Source organism: Natrix helvetica (genome assembly GCF_964273705.1).
Source record: "Natrix helvetica genome assembly, chromosome: Z".
Classification (NCBI taxonomy): domain Eukaryota; kingdom Metazoa; phylum Chordata; class Lepidosauria; order Squamata; family Natricidae; genus Natrix; species Natrix helvetica.
The window spans coordinates 36,632,079-36,654,347 of record NC_138554.1 but is presented as its reverse complement, the minus strand read 5'-3'; the positions used below and the strand labels follow the sequence as shown (position 1 = coordinate 36,654,347).

Below are 22,269 nucleotides of genomic sequence, written 5' to 3'. Positions count from 1 at the left end.
GGGTGGCAGGCAATACCTCTACTTAAAGGCAGAGGAGTTTTACCTTCTGTTAGATCGGATTATCCAGCTGCATCTGTTCCCCAAATGAGAGAAACAAATGCAGTTGAGAGAGGCATGTTATAACAGAAAGGACTAAAAGAAATTTAGAAGGGATGCCAAGTCTCAGATTGATGTTACTGTTGCTGTTTCTACATTTGCTTTTTTCCACTGGAATGGCCACAGCACCCTAGGACTATATGTCTGCCCAAGGATTTTGATTTGCGAAGGGGAGACTCTTTGGCATCCTTTCGTTGTAAGCAATAAATTATTTGGTGGTGCAATAGAAGCCCTTTTTGATAGTAAAATTTCTTTCCCTGTACATTACATTAGACTAACTCCAGTGCCGATTTCATTCCAGAACCGAGTAAAGATCCAGGAATTTGCTAAACATTTTCACTGCAGCAACATTAGCTCTGTTTATTGTTCTTTGTATCAAGATTGATGTGATTGCATTTATCTTTTCATTTTATCATGTTATTCTTTTTATTGATTGAATCTCATCCTGAAATCTATTGATGTAGAGTAAGTAATAAATACTTTTAAGAGACAGCTAGAATAAGCGATATAAATGTAGGTAGAATTATAGAGTTGGAGGGAACTAGACAGGTTTTTAGTCCAATCCTTTGCTGAATGGAGGAGTCAGTGTCAGGTATGTTGATAGGCAATCATTCTGTTTCTGATTAAACCCTTTTAAGGAAGGGAAAGCTATCATCTCTCAAGATGCCTCTTCCCACTGTCAAAGAACTCATAGATTTAGAACAGCTCTTCAAACATGCAGCCAAACATCCATGTTCTTCTATTTTCTACCTAACATGCTAACCACCCAGCCTGAGACCCAGCCATGTTTCATATTCAATGTCGCAACAACCATTTAGATCTTAAAAGCAGCAAACAGATCTTCTCTCTTCCCCGAAGTCATCTCCTCAGGTTAAAAATATCCAGCTCTTTCATCCATTCCACACTATGTGCACTTTTATTATTTTGGTTCTTCACTTTTGAGCACAGACCCCACTTTGTTTTCATATTTTAGACTGCAGGTGTTCACAATTGAGAATGGAGATTAAAAAAAAATCCTTGCTTTAATCATTACTAGATTTGTTAAGTCATAACCTGGTGTAGAATAAGCCACTGGGGGGTCTCATATCAGGGATTTTGTGATTACTGAAAACAATCTTTCAACTTTATGCATCTTTCTAAGGGTTGACTTCAGTTCTGAGAAATCTCTGCAACGACCACATTGATTAGTGAATTCTGAGAGTTGAAGTCCAAACTTCAGGAGAGCGTCCAGGCTGGGATAAGCTAAATCGCAGGTGTATTCTGTGCCATAAAATATAAGATCTACTCTTGGTGCTAATCAGAGAAGAAAGTATCAACTGCTCTCTATTTTGGCTGCTGCTGCTGCCCGCTAGTGATGACATCCTGCCTATTCCTGGGCTTAATTTCATTGCTGATCAAGGGCTGCCCATCATTTTATATTTACATGGAATAACGTTTCCTTGAGGCATTATAGGGAAGTTTAACATGGCATGTAATTGTGGTTTTTGCCACAATTGGCAACCTGCCATTCTTCTCAATAAACCCCATAGCATTGCATTCTACCAGCTTCCCCACCCCATCTATCTTTCTTTTGTGTAGTTTTTGCAAGATAATTCCAGACACTTTCTTGACTTTTTGTTGAGATTGGGCAAAGACTTTCCAATGAATCATTAAAAGTTAGGGTTTTTATTATAGCTGTCAGCTTCCTTCCCTCTCTCTTTCCCCTTTGGGGTGAGGGGAGGATCAGAAAATCAAAACAATTGGCAAGCATAGCATAAACCTATTCTTGTATTTTGTCTGTGTCATCAAATTACCATTTCATCACAACACTCATTATGTATTGTGAAGGATTCAGGAGAACTCAGGGCAGTTGTCAGGATGGTAAGAGGATTACATATCTGAGTTTCACCCTGGAAGCATATTTTCAGGTTCACTGAGTGAAGGGATCTTGCCCCCAAATGCTTTTTAACTCTAAGCGCTCTCAAACGAGGATGCATATATAAGAGATATAGATTCTCCTCCCTTTGATCCTCTCAGTGCAAGCTCTAATCCCCTGTTAGCTAGCTAAGGAACAGCCAGGCAAATCCCTACCCACCCCTCATCCAGTGAATGTGTCGTGGGGCACTGCACCTGCTAATTATGTTCCCTGATATGCATGTATCTACTATCTGTGTCTCCTACAAGCTGATATCGGCCATCATTTGGGTGGACATGGAGGTTTGCTGTGCAAGTTGTGATCCTGATGTAGTGTTTTATGTGGTGCTTTTGCTTATTCTTTTGTATTGTTCAGTAGCAACAGAGGTGGGTTTCTATCGGTTCAGACCGGCTCAGCCGAGTAGGTAGTAACTCGGCCTGCCATGCCCCCGAACTGATTCTCTCGGTGCCACCATAAGCACCACCATCTTGTTTTTTGCTTGTGCACATGTGCAGAAGCATTTTTTAGCACTGCACATGCACACGTAGCAATAATCAAGCATGCTCATGTGCAAAACACGCACACATGCACAGCACGTCCCTGAGCAAATCGGAAGTAGCAGCAGCCAGAACCCACGCCTGAGTAGTAACCATTGTGAAAATTCCCACTGAAGAGAAGTATATCAATAAATGAATGTCTAGTGAAATACATTAACTACATGTCTACTGCCTCTTGCTAATACTGCATGAGGCAGTAGTCATGCCACCATGAGTAGGGGGAATGGGTTTAGAAGGCACATTTTCCATAATACCATGCTCTATCATATACTACCTGATAGTCAATCTTTTGAGAATAAGCAGCATCAAATCCTTTTGTTTGACTGGCCATATGGAATTACTGAATTGGCAAGTCTGATATAAATGCTGGACTTCTGGCTTTCTGCACTTGTTTTACCACCAGAATTATACCTGCTGTTTAACTGCTGCTGCATTGATGGGTTAGTGAACAAGACATTGGATTTTTTATTTGATTTGAATTTGCCTAGTTATGTTGTAAGCCTGGCAGTGATCCTCAATCCTACAAGAAACGTGTGTGTGCGCATGTTTGTTTTAAATGCAGGACTGATTTACCAGATTAAGTACTGTATTTGTCACTGCAGTCCTTTCATCTCCAGTCATAGTTTTTACTTCCTTCGCCAGGGGCAGAGTGCAGTTAGATATGTAATAATTTGCATTCGGATAGAATAAATGGTCCCTTGGTTAGGAGCCACAGCTTAAAGAACTATGGCTGTTCACTTGGCTCCCCGGAGCCATTCCAAGAGGTACTATTAAATGGTAATTTTTCATGTGACAAAAAATAGAAAATTGTTAAATACATGAGAAGATGTTATATTTAACTCTGCTGAATTGAATGTGGAATTAACTGAATTCATTTTTTGTTTTTATCCCAGTCCCATTCATTTTGGGGTGGGTGGGTGGGAGGTGGGACTGAATTGGATAATTTATTGGATGATATTCTGTCATACCATTGAAAGGCCAATAGTCCTTACACCCCCACCAGGGATGAAATTCAGCAGGTTCTGACAGGTTCTGGAGAACCTGTAGTGGAAATTTTGAATAGTCCAGAGAACCAGCAAATGCCTCCTGACTGGTCCCAGAGTGGGGTGGAATGGAGATTTTGCAGTATCCTTCCCCTACCATGCCCACCAAGCCACACCCACAGAACCGGTAGTATTTTTTTTTTTGAATTTCACTACTGACCCCCACCCCCACTCAAAGCACTAACTGGCTGTAGCATTCTGGGAATTGAAGTCCAAACATGTTAAAGCTTCTAAGGTTGAGAAACACTGCCTCAGTAATGGCTAAGCATTTTTGTAAATTATATGTTAACCATAGGATAATTATAAAAAATACATATCTCCAGTCTGGTACATGTGCAAATGTGGCAGACAAACAAATGAATATAGAGAAATCCTAAAAATCAACTTTTCAAAACTAAGACTATTTTTTGGAATTAGATTTTTCTTTTCTTAGCACAGACATGTAACTATGCAGAAGGAACTAAAGTGAGGAAAACAATCTTGGAGAGTTTTATGGAATAAATATCTCTTGCTGCTTCATTGTGGTATTGCTTGGAGATATTTGCAATTCTAGCAAGAAGACAATGAGATAAACTTTATCAAATTATTTTTGTCCTCTACCAATTGCTAAGGACTGGGTAGCAAGCCAACTTCCTAACTGCCCTTAACAGATTAACAGAGTTGGAAGGGACCTTTTAGGTCTTCTAGTTCAACCCTCTACCCAAGCAGGAGGCCTTATATCATTTCAGACACATGACTGTCCAGTCTCCTCCTCCTCCTCCTCCTCCTCCTCCTCCTCCTCCTCCTCCTCCTCCTCCCCCTCCCCCTCCTCTTCCCTCTTCTTTTTGTATGTTTTATTTGCAGTTTTCCTTTAATAACCAGCATATTTTGTGGACAGTGTAATGACTCGGTCAATACATTTTTTACACAAAGCTAACAATAATAATAATAATGCAATTACATATACCGTATTTTTCGCCCTATAAGACGCACTTTTTTACTCCAAAAAAGAGGGTGAAAATCTGGCTGCGTCTTATAGGCCGAATGTAGCCACCTGGGCAGTGGTGGGTTTCTGCTGGTTGGTCAATGAACCTGGAAGCCCCGCCCCTGTAACTCACTCGCAACTCCATGGCATTTTTTTGCCTCGGGGCTCATCCTTCTTTTGAAGCAGGCAGCTATCAGAGAGAAGAAGGCAGCGCTTGTGCAGCCGAATGGGAATCCTCCCATTGAAAACAGCGCTGAGTGGGGTGGGGAATCCTTGCTTTCCTCCTCTCAGGGATCTTTTGGGAAGGAAAAAGTGAGGTGGGGAATCCTCCCATTGAAAACAGCACTGAGTGGGGTGGGGAATCCTTGCTTTCCTCCTCTCAGGGATCTTTTGGGAAGGAAAAAGTGAGGTGGGGAATCCTCCCATTGAAAACAGCACTGAGTGGGGTGGGGAATCCTCCAGTTCCTAAGGGAGGCTCCTCCTTCTTTTTAAGCAGGCAGCTATCACAAAGGCTGTGAGGCTTCTTTTTAAGCAGGATCTTTAAGCAGGCGATCTTTAAGGGAGAGATTCTCTCTCTTCCTTCCCCCCCCCCCCCGTTTCTCTCCCCCCTTTCCTTCCTCCTCCTTTTCCTCTTTCCAGTTTTTCAGGCTGAGCCATTGGGGGACTCAGAGGGAGAGAGAGATGGATTGAAGGGTGCAAAGAGATGGGGGGCTCCCATTTTGAGAAGCCTCCCTTAGCAAAATATCAATGAGAGGAGGAACTGGAGGATTCCCCACCCCACTCAGTGCTGTTTTCAATGGGAGGATTCCCCACCTCACTTTTTCCTTCCCAAAAGATTCCTGAGGGGAGGAAAGCAAGGATTCCCTACCCCACTCAGCGCTGTTTTCAATGGGAGGATTCCCCACCTCACTTTTTCCTTCCCAAAAGATCCCTGACAGGAGGAAAGCAAGGATTCCCCACCCCACTCAGCGCTGTTTTCAATGGGAGGATTCCCCACCTCACTTTTTCCTTCCCAAAAGATCCCTGAGAGGAGGAAAGCAAGGATTCCCCACCCCACTCAGCGCTGTTTTCAATGGGAGGATTCCCCACCTCACTTTTTCCTTCCCAAAAGATGCCTGAGAGGAGGAAAGCAAGGATTCCCCACCCCACTCAGTGCTGTTTTCAATGGGAGGATTCCCCACCTCACTTTTTCCTTCCCAAAAGATCCCTGAGAGGAGGAAAGCAAGGATTCCCCACCCCACTCAGCGCTGTTTTCAATGGGAGGATTCCCCACCTCACTTTTTCCTTCCCAAAAGATCCCTGAGAGGAGGAAAGCAAGGATTCCCCACCCCACTCAGTGCTGTTTTCAATGGGAGGCTTTTCCCCCTCTCAGCTCTTTCACTTCCCAAAAGATCCCTGAGAGGAGGAAAGGGAGGATTCCCCACCCCACTTTTTCCTTCCCAAAAGATCCCTGAGAGGAGGAAAGCAAGGATTCCCCACCCCGCTCAGTGCTGTTTTCAATGGGAGGCTTTTCCCCCTCTCAGCTCTTTCACTTCCCAAAAGATCTCTAAGAGGGGGAAAGGGAGGATTCCCCACCCCACTCTGGCTCGGAGCCCATCTGTGGGGGGGGTTCCCCCTCGCGTTCCTCATCTTCCCGGATGGGCTGGTAAGGGGACAGAAAAGGTTGTTCTCCAGTTGGGACGGAGAGAGGGACAGACAGACAGAGACACACACACACACACAGACACACACACACACACACACACAGAGTGAGTGATTGAGTGAGTGACAGACAGACAGACACACACACACGTACACAGAGAGTGACAAACAGAGAGGAAGGGAGGAGAGAGAAACACAGAGAGAGAGAGAGAGGGAGGGAGGGAGAGTGAGAGACAGACAGACACACACATACAGAGTGACAGATGGAGGAGGGAGGAGAGAGAGAGACAGAGATACAGAGACAGACAGAGAGACACACAGAAAGAATGACAGAAAGAGACAGAGAGGGGGGAGGGAGAGAGAGACAAAGAGCTACACACAGAGAGAGAGACAGACAGACAGACACACAGAGAAACAGAAAGAGAAAGAGAAAAAAAGGTAGAAAGAATGAAAAAAGAAAAGAAAAAAAAGAAAGTGGGAGAGAGAGATGAAAGAAACAAACAAAGAAAGAAAACTTATGACCACAATTGAGCCCAAAATTGAGTGGCAATTGAGCCCAAAAATCTTTTTTTTCTAGATTTTCCTCCTTTAAAATTGGGTGCGTCTTATATTCCGGAGCGTCTTATAGGGCGAAAAATACGGTACATAGTTTTTATCTTCCAACTTCTGACCTTAATATGCTCATTACAATTATAATATATTATTTTATGTATCAATATATATAATATTATTTTCCAAATTTGTACTTTCCCCCTCCCCCCCTACTGGTTGGAGTTCTTCCATATTCACCTCTTTCTCTTTAAACAGTACTATTCCCTCTTTATCATACTTTATCACTTTCTCCCAAAATATCATCAATTACATTTCTTCATACAATGTGCTTGTTGACCCCTGTTAGATCACCAATATTTTAATATTTTAAGTATTACTCAAGTTCCACCATATTTCCAATATCTCCATTTTCTATAAACACCAATAAAACCAATTGTTAATAAAAAATTTAATCGGTCCTGGGATTAGAGATCTAAATCCCCTGAATTTGTAATCCTTAAAAGCTATAGATTCCAATATTTATTGCACACTGTTAATCGTAATAATACATTTAAATATGCCTAATCACAGTCTTCCACCTCCTAACCTTAGTATATTTCTGGTTATAATAAATTCTTCTATCATCTCTCTCTCTCTCTCTCTCTCTCTCTCTCTCTCTCTCTCTCTCTCTCTCTCTCTCTCTCCCTCCCTCCCTCCCTCCCTACCTACCTACCTACCTACCTACCTACCTACCTACCTACCTACCTACCGTCTATCTATCTATCACTATTTCCCCCATTTATACTTTTTGTTTGTGTCTATTGATTTTTAATACAATCACAGTATTGCAAAACATTATGACTCTATCTGTCATCTTTCAGTCTTTTTAAAATTTCATCATTTATTCTCTCTTGGGATCTTGTATTTCTTTCTAACATTTTTACATAGACTGAATTCTCCCTCTGCCTTACCCCTTATCTCCTTCTGCTGCATCATTTGGATGCCCATCCATAACCCTTTCATTATTTTTCGGAAGTCTTCCTTTCTTTTTTCTGTACTATTGTCAGCTCTTAAGGAATTGTCTATTCAATTCTTAGTATTTATTATTATTGTCTTTTCATATTTTTTTGGTTTTCTTGTAGCTTATTTTGGTTTGTGTCCTTCCCCACTCCTTCTGATTTCTCATCTGTCTTCTGAATATTTTGTTCATCTTTTCCCACCATTTGTTGAGAGCCTTCTACACTCACTTCTTTATCTTTGGATAATCCCATCATCTCCTTATAATTTTTAGTCATACTTTCATAAAAATGTTTAGCCACCATTAACATTTCTTCATAAAACTGCTGGGTCGTTTGGTACCAAAATAATATATTAAAAATTACTCAATGTGTCTCTAATATACCAGTATCCCAATATCTAAAAACTCCAAAAAATTCAATTATTAATACAATTTATCAATCCTAGAATTATTCTTCAAGTTCCCTAGCTTTCTAGTCCCTAAAAGCTATAAATTTATACTTTATAGTCTTTATAGTTTCCAGTTTATACCTTCTCAATTGTCCAAATTTTAAAGTCTTATATGTCTTTTCTTCTTTTTCTCTTTCTCTTTTCTTCTTTTGCCTCATAGGATGATCTAGCAAATAATGTTAGTGAATCAAATCCAGCTTGGCCCACCAGGTTTCCTCAAATCTGTCAAATCCACCTTTCAATGAACAGTTCAATAAGGTTTTAATATTTATAGTTCAGTTTACTTTAAATATCAGCTCAGTAGATACTTCCAAGCCTACAACCTACCTTCTAAGATCATGTCAAGTTCAAATAGCCATCCAGGTGTTGTTTGCTTTCTCTCCCTTCATCACTTTCACTCAGATTTCACACATTGCAGTGATCTTGCTCCTCCAGTAGATAGATCCCCTGCTCCCAATTCCAGTATTCAACAGAGTGTAATAGTCAAAAATAGCTGATTGTCAGCCATTCAGGGGGGGGGGTTAAAATGAAATTTAGAAAGGCAATTTCTCCCAATAATCACTTTTTACCATGTTATTTGACTTTTTCCAGGAACATGGTTTAAAACATCCTTTAAATATTTCTTTATATTTGAGTCTTTAATCTTCAGTCTTTCTCTTTGATATTTAGTCCTTCTCCATAAATCCAATTGCCACTTTCTTAATGTTTGGAGATTGGTTTTTTGGGGAGTTTTCTACTTGGGTTCAATCTCTAGGGTAAAAGTTATCTCCCCCAGTTTCACTGTTCTGTCCACCAACTGCTCTAGCACAAAATCTTAGTGTGCTGATTGTCTCAGCTTGTGACAGACCAAAATGGCCGTTGTCCCTGCTGCTGTTTCAGAGAGCTTTCTTCCGATCAATGAGAAAATTGTGGTTTCCTCATAATTAATGAAGAATCTCTCCTTTGTTCACCACCCCTCCATGGCTGCTTGACCCCATAGGGTCTCCCGGCAAGCAGTTGCTGGCTGCATTTCATGGAGCCAAGCAGAGCTCCACTATTTTCCAGCTGTTTGCGCTGCAACGTCAACTGGAAGTCCTCTTCTTGAAAGCTTCTATTGATGAAACTCCCACAACTTCTGAAGGCAAGCTATTCATTGGTTGATTGTTCTCACTGTCAGAAAATTTCTTCTCATTTCTAGGTTGAATCTCTCCTTGATCAGTTTCCATCCAATATTCCATGTCTGGCCTTCATATGCTTTGCCTTGTTAATCAAATACCACCATTGTGAAATAAAAAGGAAGATTTGCAACACATAATATTAGTACATTTTCTATTCATTCAAATAATAAATCCCAACCAATCTTGCATTCATCCTTAAGAATTGTAATCTTCATTTTCCTAAAGCTGTTGTTACCTGTTGGATTGGTTTGTGCTAAAGCCACATGTTGCCCAGAATATATACTTTAGCCATATACCCCATTAAAGATGCATTGCTTTATAAGTCTATTAATTCCATTTTTGGATCATCTTTTGTTTTTTACTGGGGTTGTTCAAGGCAGCTCACAATTCAAATCTTAAAAACATGTAGAATTAAAAGCATCTGAAAATGAAGCAATGGAGCCAATCATAGAAATTGTAAGAGAAAACAGATAAAGTCAGCATCATCCTAATAATAATATTAACTAGCCACCAGTAATCAGAGGAAATCCAGTATGTTTTCAACCATCTTCAAATGTCCCTCTGGGATTTATAAAAATGTTTTATTGCTGTTATAAAAATGGAAGAAACCTAACTTGTCTTGCCCTCTAAGGGAGGGGGATGGATACCACTGCAAAACAGTGATTCTGCTCACTTCTTTGATCCTATTAGTGGTCATTTGGACTCTCATTCCAGAACATGAGAAGGCATCAGCATTTCAGGACAGCTGCTTTTGCATCTCAAAATAGGACTGATGGAATAAACCATTAATTTCTGGGTTGCAATCTGTGGAAAAATGGAACAGCATTTTTAGGTGGACTAAGTTATTGGTTAGAACTTGATTAAGTTAATTATATACTGAACCCTGAAGATTCCATGTCCTATAAATAAATAAATAAATAAATAAATAATAATAAATAAATATTTATTTCTTAGCTGCACCCTCTCCCGAAGGACTCGGGGCGGCGTACAACAAAACATAGGAAATAAATATATCGACATAGATATAACAAAACATATATCAAGACATATACACGACATATACAAGGAGGAGGTGAAGTGATAGATAAAAACAAGTAAAAACACAATGTTTAAAAACCCCTAAATAAATTGAATGCAATTAAAATACCCCAAATAAAAAAAACCATCAGGAGCGATATAGTTGGATCAAAGTTGAGCCAGGCCAGCAACTTGAAAAAGGTGGGTCTTGAGCTTTACACGAAAGGAGCGGAGGTCAGAGGTATTCCTAATATCAGGAGGGAGGTCATTCCACAGGGCTGGGCCCGCCACAGAGAAGGCTCTACTCCTAGGCGCCGCCCCTCGACACTGTCTGGTGGACGGCACCTGGAGGAGGCCCTCTCTGTGCAAGCGGATTGGTCGCAGGGATGTATGGGGCAGAATACGATCCCGCAAGTAACTAGGTCCTGAGCCATGGAGCGCTTTAAAGATTGTTATCAAAACCTTGAAACGCACCCGATAGACCACAGGAAGCCAGTGCAGCTCGCGCAGGAACGGTGTCACATGGGAGTACCTAGTACTCCCCATAATTACCCGCGCGGCTGCGTTCTGGACCAACTGTAGCCTCCGGGTGCATTTCAAGGGAAGCCCCATGTAGAGAGCGTTACAGTAGTCCAAGCGAGACGTCACCAGCGCATGAGTGACTGTGCGTAAGGCGTCCCGGTCCAGTAGGGGGCGCAATTGACGCAACAGGCGAACCTGGTGGAACGCCCCCCTTGCCACGGCTGTCACATGGTCATCCATGGACAGCCGGGCATCCAGGAGGACGCCCAAATTGCGCGCCCGCTCCACGGGGGCAAGTTGAATGCCCCCAATGGCCAATGATGGAGTTAATTGGCTGAACCGGGGAGCTGGTACCCACAGCCACTCCGTCTTGGAGGGGTTGAGCTTGAGTCGGTTGTCATCCATCCAGATCTGTACGGCTTCCACACACCGGGACATCACTTCGATGGCCTCGTTGGGGTGGTTCGGGGTGGAAAAGTACAGCTGAGTATCATCAGCGTACAGGTGGTATCCCACCCCGAAACCACGGATGATCTCACCCAGCGGCTTCATATATGTGTTGAATAGGAGTGGCGAGAGGACCGACCCCTGTGGCACCCCACAAGTAAGGGGGCGTAGGGTCGACCTCTCTTTTCCTGCCAACATACGCTGCGTCCGGCCAGAAAGGTAGGAGCCGAACCACCGCAAAATGGTACCCCGGACCCCCAACCCCTCCAGCCGGCGCAGCAGGATACCATGGTCGATGGTATCAAAAGCCGCCGAGAGGTCTAATAGGACCAGGATAGAGGAACAACCTCTATCTCTGGCCCTCCAGAGATCATCCACCAACGCGACCAAGGCCGTCTCCGTGCTGTGACCGGGGGGGAAGCCGGACTGGCGCGGGTCTAGATAATCATTTTCCTCCAGATGACGTGGAAACTGATAGGCCACCACACTCTCTACAACCTTCGCCAAAAAGGGAAGGTTGGAGACAGGACGATAATTGGCCAGCTCCAAAGGGTCCAGGGAAGGCTTCTTGAGCAAGGGTCTCACCACCGCCTCTTTCAAGGCGGCCGGGAGAGACCCCTCGCTCAACGAAGCATTCACTAGGCCCAGGAGCCAGTCTCGTGTAACCTCCCAGGATGCCAGTACAAGCCAGGAGGGGCACGGGTCCAATAAACATGTGGTGGGCCGCAGTCGTCCACGCATTCTGTCCAAATCCTCGATGGCAACCAAGTCAAACTCCTCCCAGATCGATTCCTCAAGACTCGCCATGGACGTCTCCATTGGACCACTGACAGGGACCCAATCCCTCCGGATTTGAGCGATTTTATCCTGCAGATATTTACCAAATTCCTCTGCCCTGCCCTGTAAAGGGGCCTCCCGCGGCCTCTGAAACAAGAGGGAGCGGGACACCCGAAACAGGGCGGCAGGGCGGTTCTCCGTGGATGCAATGAGAGTGGCACAATATTGGCGTTTGGCCACTCTCAATGCCACAAGGTACGTCCTTAAATGGGCTCGTGCCTGTGTTCGATCAAATTCGGAGCGAGAGGATCTCCAACGACTCTCTAGACGTCTCTTGCAGCATTTCATCACCCTTAGTTCCTCGGTAAACCAAGGGGCCAGGGTGGATCGTTGCCGCCAGAGAGGCCACAAAGGCGCCACCCGGTTCAAGGCCCCGGTAGTCGCATTATTCCACGCGACCACCAGGTCCTCTACCCGGGGGCGGGTCAAGGTTACAGGAGGTGGCCCAAGCTCCGTCTGGAACCTATCAGGTTCCATCAGGCGCCTGGGGTGGAACCATCTGGTTCTGCCTCCCCGCAGCGGGAGGTAGCACCAGGGAAGTCAAGACGAAGGAGTGAGTGATCTGACCATGACAGGGGAGTGATGGTTAAGTCCCCTCCTCCCAGATCACTCAGCCACTGGCCAGAGACAAAAACAAGGTCCAGAGTGTGTCCTCCCTCATATGTCGGGCCCTGAATCATTTGAGTCAGGTCCATGGCTGTCATGGAAGCCATGAACTCCCGAACCCCCTCTGATGCTTCTCCCATCGATGGCAGGTTAAAATCCCCCATCACTAAAAGTTTGGGGGTCTCAACCGTCACCGATGCGATCAGCTCGAGGAGTTCGGGCAGGGCCGCTGATGTATAGCGAGGAGCCAGGTATACTATCAGCAGGCCCAACTGTCTCCCAGGGCCCCATTTCACAACAAGGGATTCACATCCGGACGTCTGTGGCACAGTAGACTCCCTCGGCTCTAAGTCCTCCCGAATAATTACTGCCACCCCACCGCCCCTTCCCTGGGCCCGGGGCTGGTGAAATGCTCGGTAGCCTGGTGGGCACATTTCCACGAGGGGAAGACCTCCCTCGTGGCCCAACCAGGTCTCCGTTATTCCCGCGAGGTCCGGCTCTCCCTCTAAAATTAGATCGTGAATGAGGGGGGCCTTGTTAACAACGGACCTCGCATTGCATAACAACAGCCTCAGGCCTTGGGTCTGTAACTCTTGACCACCTAGAACGCGGGGGTTGGTACGAGCGACCGGGTGTAACCAGCATCCACGGTCTCCCAACCGACTGTAAGTTCTTAATCTGTCCTCGTATCTGCCCCTCCCTGCGACCGTTGGAATTAAAGAGCCCTGTATAGGAATGATATCCTCCCCCTCCTCCTCCCTTCCGCTCCTTCTGCTCACGACCACACCTGGAGGCCCGGCTCTCACATCGCTCCTGATCTGACCCACCCACCCCACAACCCCTGAGCCCCCACCCCTACAAATTTTTAAAAAACAACTAACTAAAAACCCTGTCCTGCCTTTTTTTTTTTTTTTTTTTTTTGGCCTTAAAAAACACTATGGACCTATATTAAGAATTCTGTCTGGAAGTTACATGAATCCTAATTTATAAACAACTGAAATTATTACCAAAGAATCTCTCTTTCATGGTCATGCTTAAAGGTGACAACACTATCTGTGCAGGAATTATTTATTTGCTTATTTTGTATGCCATAACAGAATACAGCATTAACCGTTGTTTTTATTGTCAATACTCATGCTGTTGCTGCTTACTGGGAGACCCTTGTGCGGTGCAGCAGCTGGAATGTGTTGACTATTTAGCTGTCACACAGGAGTTTTCAGATCTTATTTGCTAAGGCAAGATTAGATAACCTCTCCCAGTTTTGTTGAATTTCAACGCCAGCGACCATATTAAGCAAAGTCAGTAGTGAACAATCCTGAAAGCTGTAATTAAGTAACATCTGGAGAATTATATATTAGCCATCCCTTTGTAAGGAGTTTAGTTGGTGCTATTTAGAGATAAGTAGGGTAACTAACAATATACAATCTATTTTTTTCAGAAATGTTAGGCTTGCTATATAGTGAAATTGCAGCAGAGCATTTTGTAGATAAAGGTAGTAAACAAGAAAGGATGCTAATTTCTTTCCCTTTTTAACATTCCTAGCTTTATTTTTGTACCCAACTTAAGCTATTTTTCTTACTGGATATTAGTTACTAGAAAACAAAGTTAAACCATTTGAAAAGAAATGCAGTTAGGACAGAGGTGTCAAACTTGCATTGTCATGGCATCATCACGTGACATATAGTGACTTTTTCCCCCTTTGCTAAACCAGACATAGGTGTGGCCAGCACATGGTGTGTGTGTGTGTGTGTGTGTGTGTGTGTGTGTGTGTGTGAGAGAGAGAGAGAGAGAGAGAGAGAGAGAGAGAGAGAGAGAGAGAGAGAGAGAGAGAGAGAGAGAGAGAGAGAGAGAGAGAATTTCATATCCATTACTTCTGTTCTGAAATGGGCAGTATCTACTGTAGTAATCAGGCACAGGTTTTGTGGATATCAAATATACCAATTGTGAGTCATTCAGTCATGGCTTTAATACTTGTTACGATCTTCCCGGTGTGGGTCCATATTTCTACATCTCAATTTACTTGCAGCTTGGAGAAAATATTCATGGTCTATGTTACTGTTGCAGAAAATGACAGACTTAGACTTCTCAGAATACAGGAAGAGTTTATTTGGCAGCCAGGTTCAGAAAGCTAGCCCATGGCCAGCATTGCAAGTTCTGAACAACCTTTATTATTGAAGCACACATTCTTATACATTCTCAAAGGCAGCGTAACATGGAAACATTTAACTCATTTCTTATTGGTTACCTTGAGGAAAAAGCCTTATAAGGAGATGGGGTCTTACTTCTCCTTTTGTCTTGGGCCACAGGTACTGACTATGTATCTGTATGCGAACTTTAATTGAAGCTTGTGGTTTTGGACTTTTGACATAGGGACGTTTGCTGGAACATGTTGTGGTTGAAGGCTGATGACATTTCCCTGTCCCTTTAAGTAAGCTTCTAACTGTCCCTTTTATGCCACATCTTCATTCTTATATTTTAATCCATATTTTATTCTACTTTATCCCCCCCTTCTAGACTCTATTAATACCCACAATTGAGTCTATCCTGTTAGATTAACAATATAAGCATGCAGGATACAGAATAGCAAAAAAGCAAGGATACAAGCAATACACATTTTAGGGCTTATTTTCCGGAATCACTTTCTCCACTTCTAAGAGTGCAATTTGAATATACGAGCTAGTATCTGAAACTTCATCTTCCTTGAGGGTATGTGGGATTAGGCTTTCCATTAACATTAATTCCTTTTCACCCCCTATTTCTTTAACAGACCTCATAACGAGTTGTTTAAGCAAGGGTATTATGCAAGGGAGGAAGGCTAAACTTGCGATTCCACATAGTAAAAGAAATAGCATTTGGTTGATCCAACCTGTTCCCGGTAGCCAAGAGAACCACACATCTGTTCCTTGTACTTTTTGACCAATAGAGGAAGCTTGATCTCATAGTTCTTAGACCACCCCCCAAACTGCTCCTGATCTATTCATATAGAAAAAACAATCTTCTCCCAGGAATACACATAGCCCACCCTTTTCAGCAGTTAAAAGATCTATGGCACACCTGTTCTGTAACAACATGGCTGCCAAGGAATCTATCTGGTCCTGGACTTCAACCAAGGTGCCAGCAATTTGGTTCAGGCTTTCTTGGAATTCTTCCGACAGTTGCCTGAACTGTGTAATGGAATGGGTCATTCCACCTACACCCGTTCCAACTGTCCCTATTCCCAAGATTGCTAATAGTGGAATTAGGAGCGGCACTCTTTTCTGGACATGTCCCATGGGAGGTACAGGGAGGGCCTGTTCCCCACTTACCACCCCCATTTTGGGGAGGAGGTGTACTAGTGTGCATGTGCCAGTCCAATTAGTGGGCAAGCACAGATAGGCATTTCTCCCACATATAAAGAAAACTCCATTTTCTCCTACACATATGCCGATATTCATGGAGAAGGCATGGGCTCGGAGGTTCCTTTCATTAGTCCAGACTTGTAAGATTCCTGCTAGGAACATACCAGTCAGGGGCTGTAATGGAACTTCTTGATTAGGTCCATTATCTTATTCCTGAGGACTGGTCCTTCAAAGAGATATTGAGAACTGGCATTTCCAGGGGGAAAGTAAACACAAACTCCCATAGTGGATTGTATTGAAAGCCAAACGGGAAGTCAGGGTGGTTGGAATGGCCTTGGGCACCTTCCAGTAGTCAGATTCCCCTCCCATCGGTTAAAAACAAGTGGAGATGGAAGCGAGAAAGTGACTTTCTGTTGGAAGAGCTTGTGAGCAGAGGGAGACATGCTGCGAGTTAATTTCACATCTACAAGGATTTTCCTGGGGGAAAGGTACATTTCAGATGGGCATTGTTCCTCTGATAGTGACCCCACAGGAATGCCAGGTTCCTGATATCGTTTGATGCACAAGGAGGGTGACCCTATAATTTCTACACCAACTGCTATGGGGCCAACGATGGGGAGACAGCTGATCCCCAGTCTTTTAAGTGCGTCATAGAGATCGTCATGTAGCTGGGCTTCTGGCATTTTAGTTCCCCATCTAACTCCCTTGTCAAAGACTATCGTAGCTTTGTTCCCCCCCCCAAAGATCTGGCTCAACTGAAACAGCATGATAAGATGAAGTTCCAGCAGACAAACACAACCAGTATTTTTGACCCAGGGCAGGGTCAGACTGATTGATTAAGCTTTGACCTAACTCCAGCACTCTTAACATATAGTTCTCTTTTCTCAATTGTTGCAGAGGCCTATTTCCCCTATGCTTTGCCCTTTTTCTTACAGGGTCAGCTAGTTGACTTTAGGTGTTGGGATTGGTTTACGGTTCGTCCCCAAGTATAAATAATGCGCTATTGATGGGAGTGGACCTGTTCCACATCCTGTAACTTGATTCCACCCTGTTCTCCAGGATTTTTGACATCCTTGGATCTTTCTTCAAGAGCAAGGGAGGTTGCTCGGGTATTTTCACAACATTGGGAACTACTATTCAAGATGTTATCACTTAGCAAACCCGTTGCCAATAACAGCCAGAGCCACAAAAGGCTCATAATTATCCCTCACACAAAACTTCTCCTTACATAATTATTTTAGCCTACTGAATCACTGTGTCAGGGAGAAGGTAGGAGTTATATATAGTTTGAGGAATGGCAATATCAGCTTTGGGCAATCCACAAAACCAAATCTTATTTGCTAAACATATCACCCACAATCAGAAAACTCCTATTATATTGCAAATAACCCATTCCCACGGTTCCGCAAGCATAAGTGTCATCAAATGATTCATTTTTCTCTTGATTACAATTAATGATCTTAGCCTCAGCACCTGCTTTTTTCAGGAGGGGGCAATTCCCAAGGAACGAATACCCACTACAACAAATCAAAATAAAGGTAAGCACACTTACTAAAACAAGAGATAGTGCAGCAATGGCCATACCCTGACAGGTGCTCAAACTTTCTAATACATTTTATATCTAACAAATGGAACGTTGTCTTCCTCCTCCAAATCTTCAGCCGTACATTGAGAAACTAGCTTCTGGTATGGTTTCAGTAGGGCTTCTTCTGCTTCGTTTGTGAGGTACCTGTTGCCGGTAGGGCAGCTTATAGGGGTGTGTGTCTTTAAGTGTATTTCTAAGGGACGGGATTCATCTGAGTCAGCCTCCCAGTATTCTTCAGCGGCTGGTTTAATACAGGTCCAATGAATCCAAGACTTGGATTCTAAAACTTTTACTGCAAGTGGAGAACACATAACTGCAGTATACAGGCTTTTCCATCTAGGTTTCAAATTCTCCTCTTTCCAGTGTTTCACCCACACTCTGTCCCCCACCTGAATATTATGACTGGAATTTGTTAAAAATGGTGGGGTGAGGGAAACAAAATACTGTTGAATTTCTTGTATTTACTTATTCAATTCTCTCACCATTTGATTCACCCATCACCCCAGCAGTCCTAGATGCTCTATATGATTTTTTTCAAATTATTGCTTATAATTTGGTGGCCATCCAAACATCATTTCAAAAGGAGATAATTTACGTTCTTTACGTGGAGTACATCTCACAGACCAGAGAGCTAAGGGTAAGGTGTCTACCCATTTAAAGTGGGTTTCAAAACACACCTTATCTTTTCCTTAACAGTGCAATTCACACATTTGCTTAATTTCTTTCCTGAGGTTGTTAAAAGACCTCTTTCCCTATAATCAGCAGTATTGATATGCAAAGTAAGGAAGTCATACAGAGTCAGTTCAGATATTCACCCTTTCATTCTTTGTCCTCTCTATTGCACGGATTAAAGCCTATAATTCTGCTACTTGGGCACTAGTGCCTTTTGGGAGAGGTCTGCTCTCAAAGACTTGATCAAGAAAGATTACCGCATAGCCAGCATAATGTTCTCTCGTAGTAATGAAGCTTGATCCATCAGTGAACAAGTTATAGTCTGCAGATTTCAACGGCACATCTGGTAAGTCTGGTCTGCATGAGAACTGACTCTCAATGGTTCGCATACAATTATGCTCAATTTCGGGTCCCGGTATTGGCAAAAGGGTGGCAGGATTTAGGGCATTTGTTTGCTTCAAGGTCACTTGTGGATTTTGAGTCAGGAGTGCCTGATATTTAAAAAATTCTAGGGCTTGTTAACCATAAATGTCCCTTCATTTCTAAAATTCCTTGAATTGCGTGGCTGGTGTAGATAGTGGTAGGCTGTTCAAAAGTTAATTTATTAGCTTCCTCCATTAAGAGAGTAGTAGCAGCCAGTCTTTTGCATCAACTGTTCGGATAGATAAGCCACAGGTTGTTGTCAACTTCCCTTTTCTTATCAGAGCCTGAGATAATTCTGACTTTAGGGCTTTGTACACCCGTTTCTGCTTTAAACCCCAAACAAAGGGTTCTTTTTCACCTTCGTAGATGCATAAGGAGGTTTGACTAGAAGCGCGAAATTTGAAATCCTCATGCTGCAATATCCTGCCACGCCCATAAATCCCTGTAACTTTTTCCTAGTCTTCGTTGCGCAATTTGGCACATAGCTTCTTTTCGCTCATGTCCTATTGCCCTCTACCCTCAACTTATGGTGTACCTTAAGTATTTAACTTGGGGCTTTTCCAGCTGAGCTTTTTGCTTTGGGGCATGATGTCCCTTGTCCATTAACAGATGAAGCAATTGATTGGTATTTTTTTCTACATATTGGAGTAGCACATCTCCATCTTCGCAAGGCTGGAAATTTTCTAGGTCTGAGGCCAAGGCTTCGCCAAAAAGGTAGGTGAATTTTTAAATCCTTGGAGAAACCTAGTCCAAGCAAACTGCCTCTTTTGACCTGTTACTGGGTCTTCCCACTCAAAAGCTAACAGTTTTTGGCTGTCTATATGTATTTGAGATGGTGAAGAAGGCGTAGGCGGACAGACAAGGCTAGAGGCATTACTTGTATAATTATAGGTGCATGATGAGATGCATGGCCTGGTGGATTATCCTCTGCCCACAGCTGAGGTACTTTAAATTCTTGAACCACCATTACTCGCCATATCTCATCTGGGGGGGGGGGGTGCCTCATCATTAGGGCCATTTTATCTTCCTCAAAGGACAGTGTAGCTCCCATTTTGCTTAGGATATCATGACCCAAAAGAAGAACTGGGCATTCAAGCATGTCTTGGGACATTCTTGGAGCCAGTGGCCTTTTTCCTTATACCAATTACATTGACCTTTGCTTTGGGCTTTGGAATTATTTGACAACGCAACTGTCAGCAATTCAGCTTTATGTTGCATCCTGTCATCTTTCTTTCTTTCTTCTTTTCACAAAGACCTTTCATGCAATTTTCATTAATTGTCCGGGGCACTCTGAGATATGAAAGCCATGGGCATTTTCGGGATCCAGGGGATTGATTGGGGTTTAGGTTTTATATGCTTCAACCAGCCTTTGGAAGAAGGCTTCAGGACCTTCGTCCGGTTTTTGATTTACAAGAGAAGGCTTGGACTTTGTCACTGGAGGTTTTGCACCCTGCTCTAAGCCCTTAAGAATTAGTGCCTGACAGTCCCAGAGGGGGGGCGTCTGCAAAAAGGACTTTCCACTTTTTGCTATCCCCTCTGGTCACTTTGTCCTACTGCTAGTATTCTGTAGCTGCCTTGTATGATAAGGAGGAGCATATGGAGGGGGACCTTCCTCTTCAAAGGGTGTGGTCTTTAGGAGAGGCTTTTTTTCGGGGTGACTCTTTTTGACCTTACATTTGCCATTTCCTTTTATTCAAGCCACACAGACCTTCATGGCTTCTTTTTTTGCTAACTGGAGGGCTCTTCCTCTGACTGGGCATGGGATTCTAACTACTGGCCCCTCCTTGATTCCTTCCGGCAGTTCCCCTGACCTCACACTTTTCCTGTCTAAGGGCCTCAGCAAGAAAAATTACATTTCTTCTTGCTCTTTGAAGTTCCTCCTTCTCTGAGATTTTGCACTTAAGATATGTTTTGTATGCTCATTCCACAAGTTCAAAGATGCCTTTCCTGGGCCCCCTTTTTTACCCTAATGTCATCTGCAGAGTGACCAATGAAGATCATATTGACCATTTTCTTATTTTCTTCAACCTCAGGAGCTAATATGGTATATTGCCTAAAGGTGTGATAATGTATTCTAGGAATTCCCCTGGATTTTCATCCTGTTTCTGTTGAATTTAATATACCTTCCCTAAATTCTTAACTTTTGTTTGAATCCTAACAAAACTAAGGTCCAATAGTTTTGCAGCTGAATGTACTAGGTTCCCAATCTGGTTCCTTCAGTAACCATGTCCAGTCTGGATCCTTTGCATGATCCTTCTGCAAAGGCTTATTCATGATTACCTTCACCAGCCTTCTTTTCTCTGGGGTTAATAAAATTTCCATCAGACTTTGTATGTCAGCCCAAGCAGACTGGTGAGTTCAGAAAAATGGATGCAAAAAGGTCATGCATCTCATCTGGATTTTCTCTATAAGCAGGAATTTGATTTTTCCGATTATATAAATCAGCCATTGAGAATGGAGCATATATCCACACCTTATGTAGCTCTCCCTCAGCTTCCGGCAATAAAATTCCCTTAGGGGCAATTTGAGTTTTTATCTCAACTGCTCCCTTGGACCAGGTTTGTGGTCCACTTGATCTGTCCCTTCAATAACCTTTTTGGTTTTCTTCCTCCTGGCCCCACCTAATGGGACTGTTTGTTCTTTCTTTTTAACAAAACAAAAAAACATTTAAACACATCATCGAGGACAACCATGCTAGTTTAAAGAGCACAGGAGCTAAATGTTTCTTTGAGACTCTCTTTTTCTTTTTCTTTCCTCCTTGAGGCTTGTACAATGGGGGTGAGGATAATTTCTCTGCCAGAGACTTTACTAAAACTTTCTTAAAAGTTTTTTTCAACATGCATTGGAGAGGCGTTCGAGGAACACTCCCCCGTCCCACATTCTATTTCTAACACACTTTGTGCTGACCTGAAGTCCCGGAGCTCATGGTCACCAACAGGAACTGCAACAGATTAACCTCCCACACAAACCTAGAGCCTCATTAGGACACCCCGGTTTCGTTTGGAAGGGACGCTATCCCAGGCTCAGAGGGGTGATTGGGCCCCCTCTTCCACTCCTAACCGAGTGGGTCTACAATTCTTTTGATACTTGCCTGCAGGCGTCTTCTTTCTCAGCTGGCGTAATTATTATTAACTTGTCCTGATCCTGGTCAGATTCTTGGATCGGTGGTGTCCTCTTCATGCCCAAGAAAGGTCGTCAGCCCTCTCCTGGAAAAAGGTCTCAGTTGGTGCCTGAAGATGGGTGAGATGGCCTCGATGGGACACCAGTCGGTCCATTCCGTCATCAGCGAACTATCGCTCTAAATCCTGCCCATGGTCACCAGAATTGTTGCAGAAAATGACAGACTTAGACTTCTCAGGATACAGGAAGAGTTTATTTGGTAGCCAGGTTCAGAAAGCTAGCATTGCAAGTTCTGAACAACCTTCATTATTGAAGCACACATTCTTATACATTCTCAAAGGCAGCGTAACAT

General features: G+C 43.3%; 1 protein-coding gene across 4 annotated transcripts in view; it reads left to right on the top strand.

The window, feature by feature from the left end:
- The window catches only part of LRRC4B (leucine rich repeat containing 4B), a 154,989-nt gene that overhangs the window by 53,799 nt on the left and 78,921 nt on the right, over positions 1 to 22,269 (top strand). The window contains exon 1 of one of the 4 annotated variants that reach the window (XM_081970824.1): positions 19,443 to 19,511. The exons of the other annotated variants lie outside the window; for them this stretch is intronic. The gene's annotated coding sequence lies outside the window, so the exon portion shown is untranslated. Of the gene's footprint in view, positions 1 to 19,442; positions 19,512 to 22,269 lie in introns of those variants that run through there. 4 annotated transcript variants of the gene reach the window in all.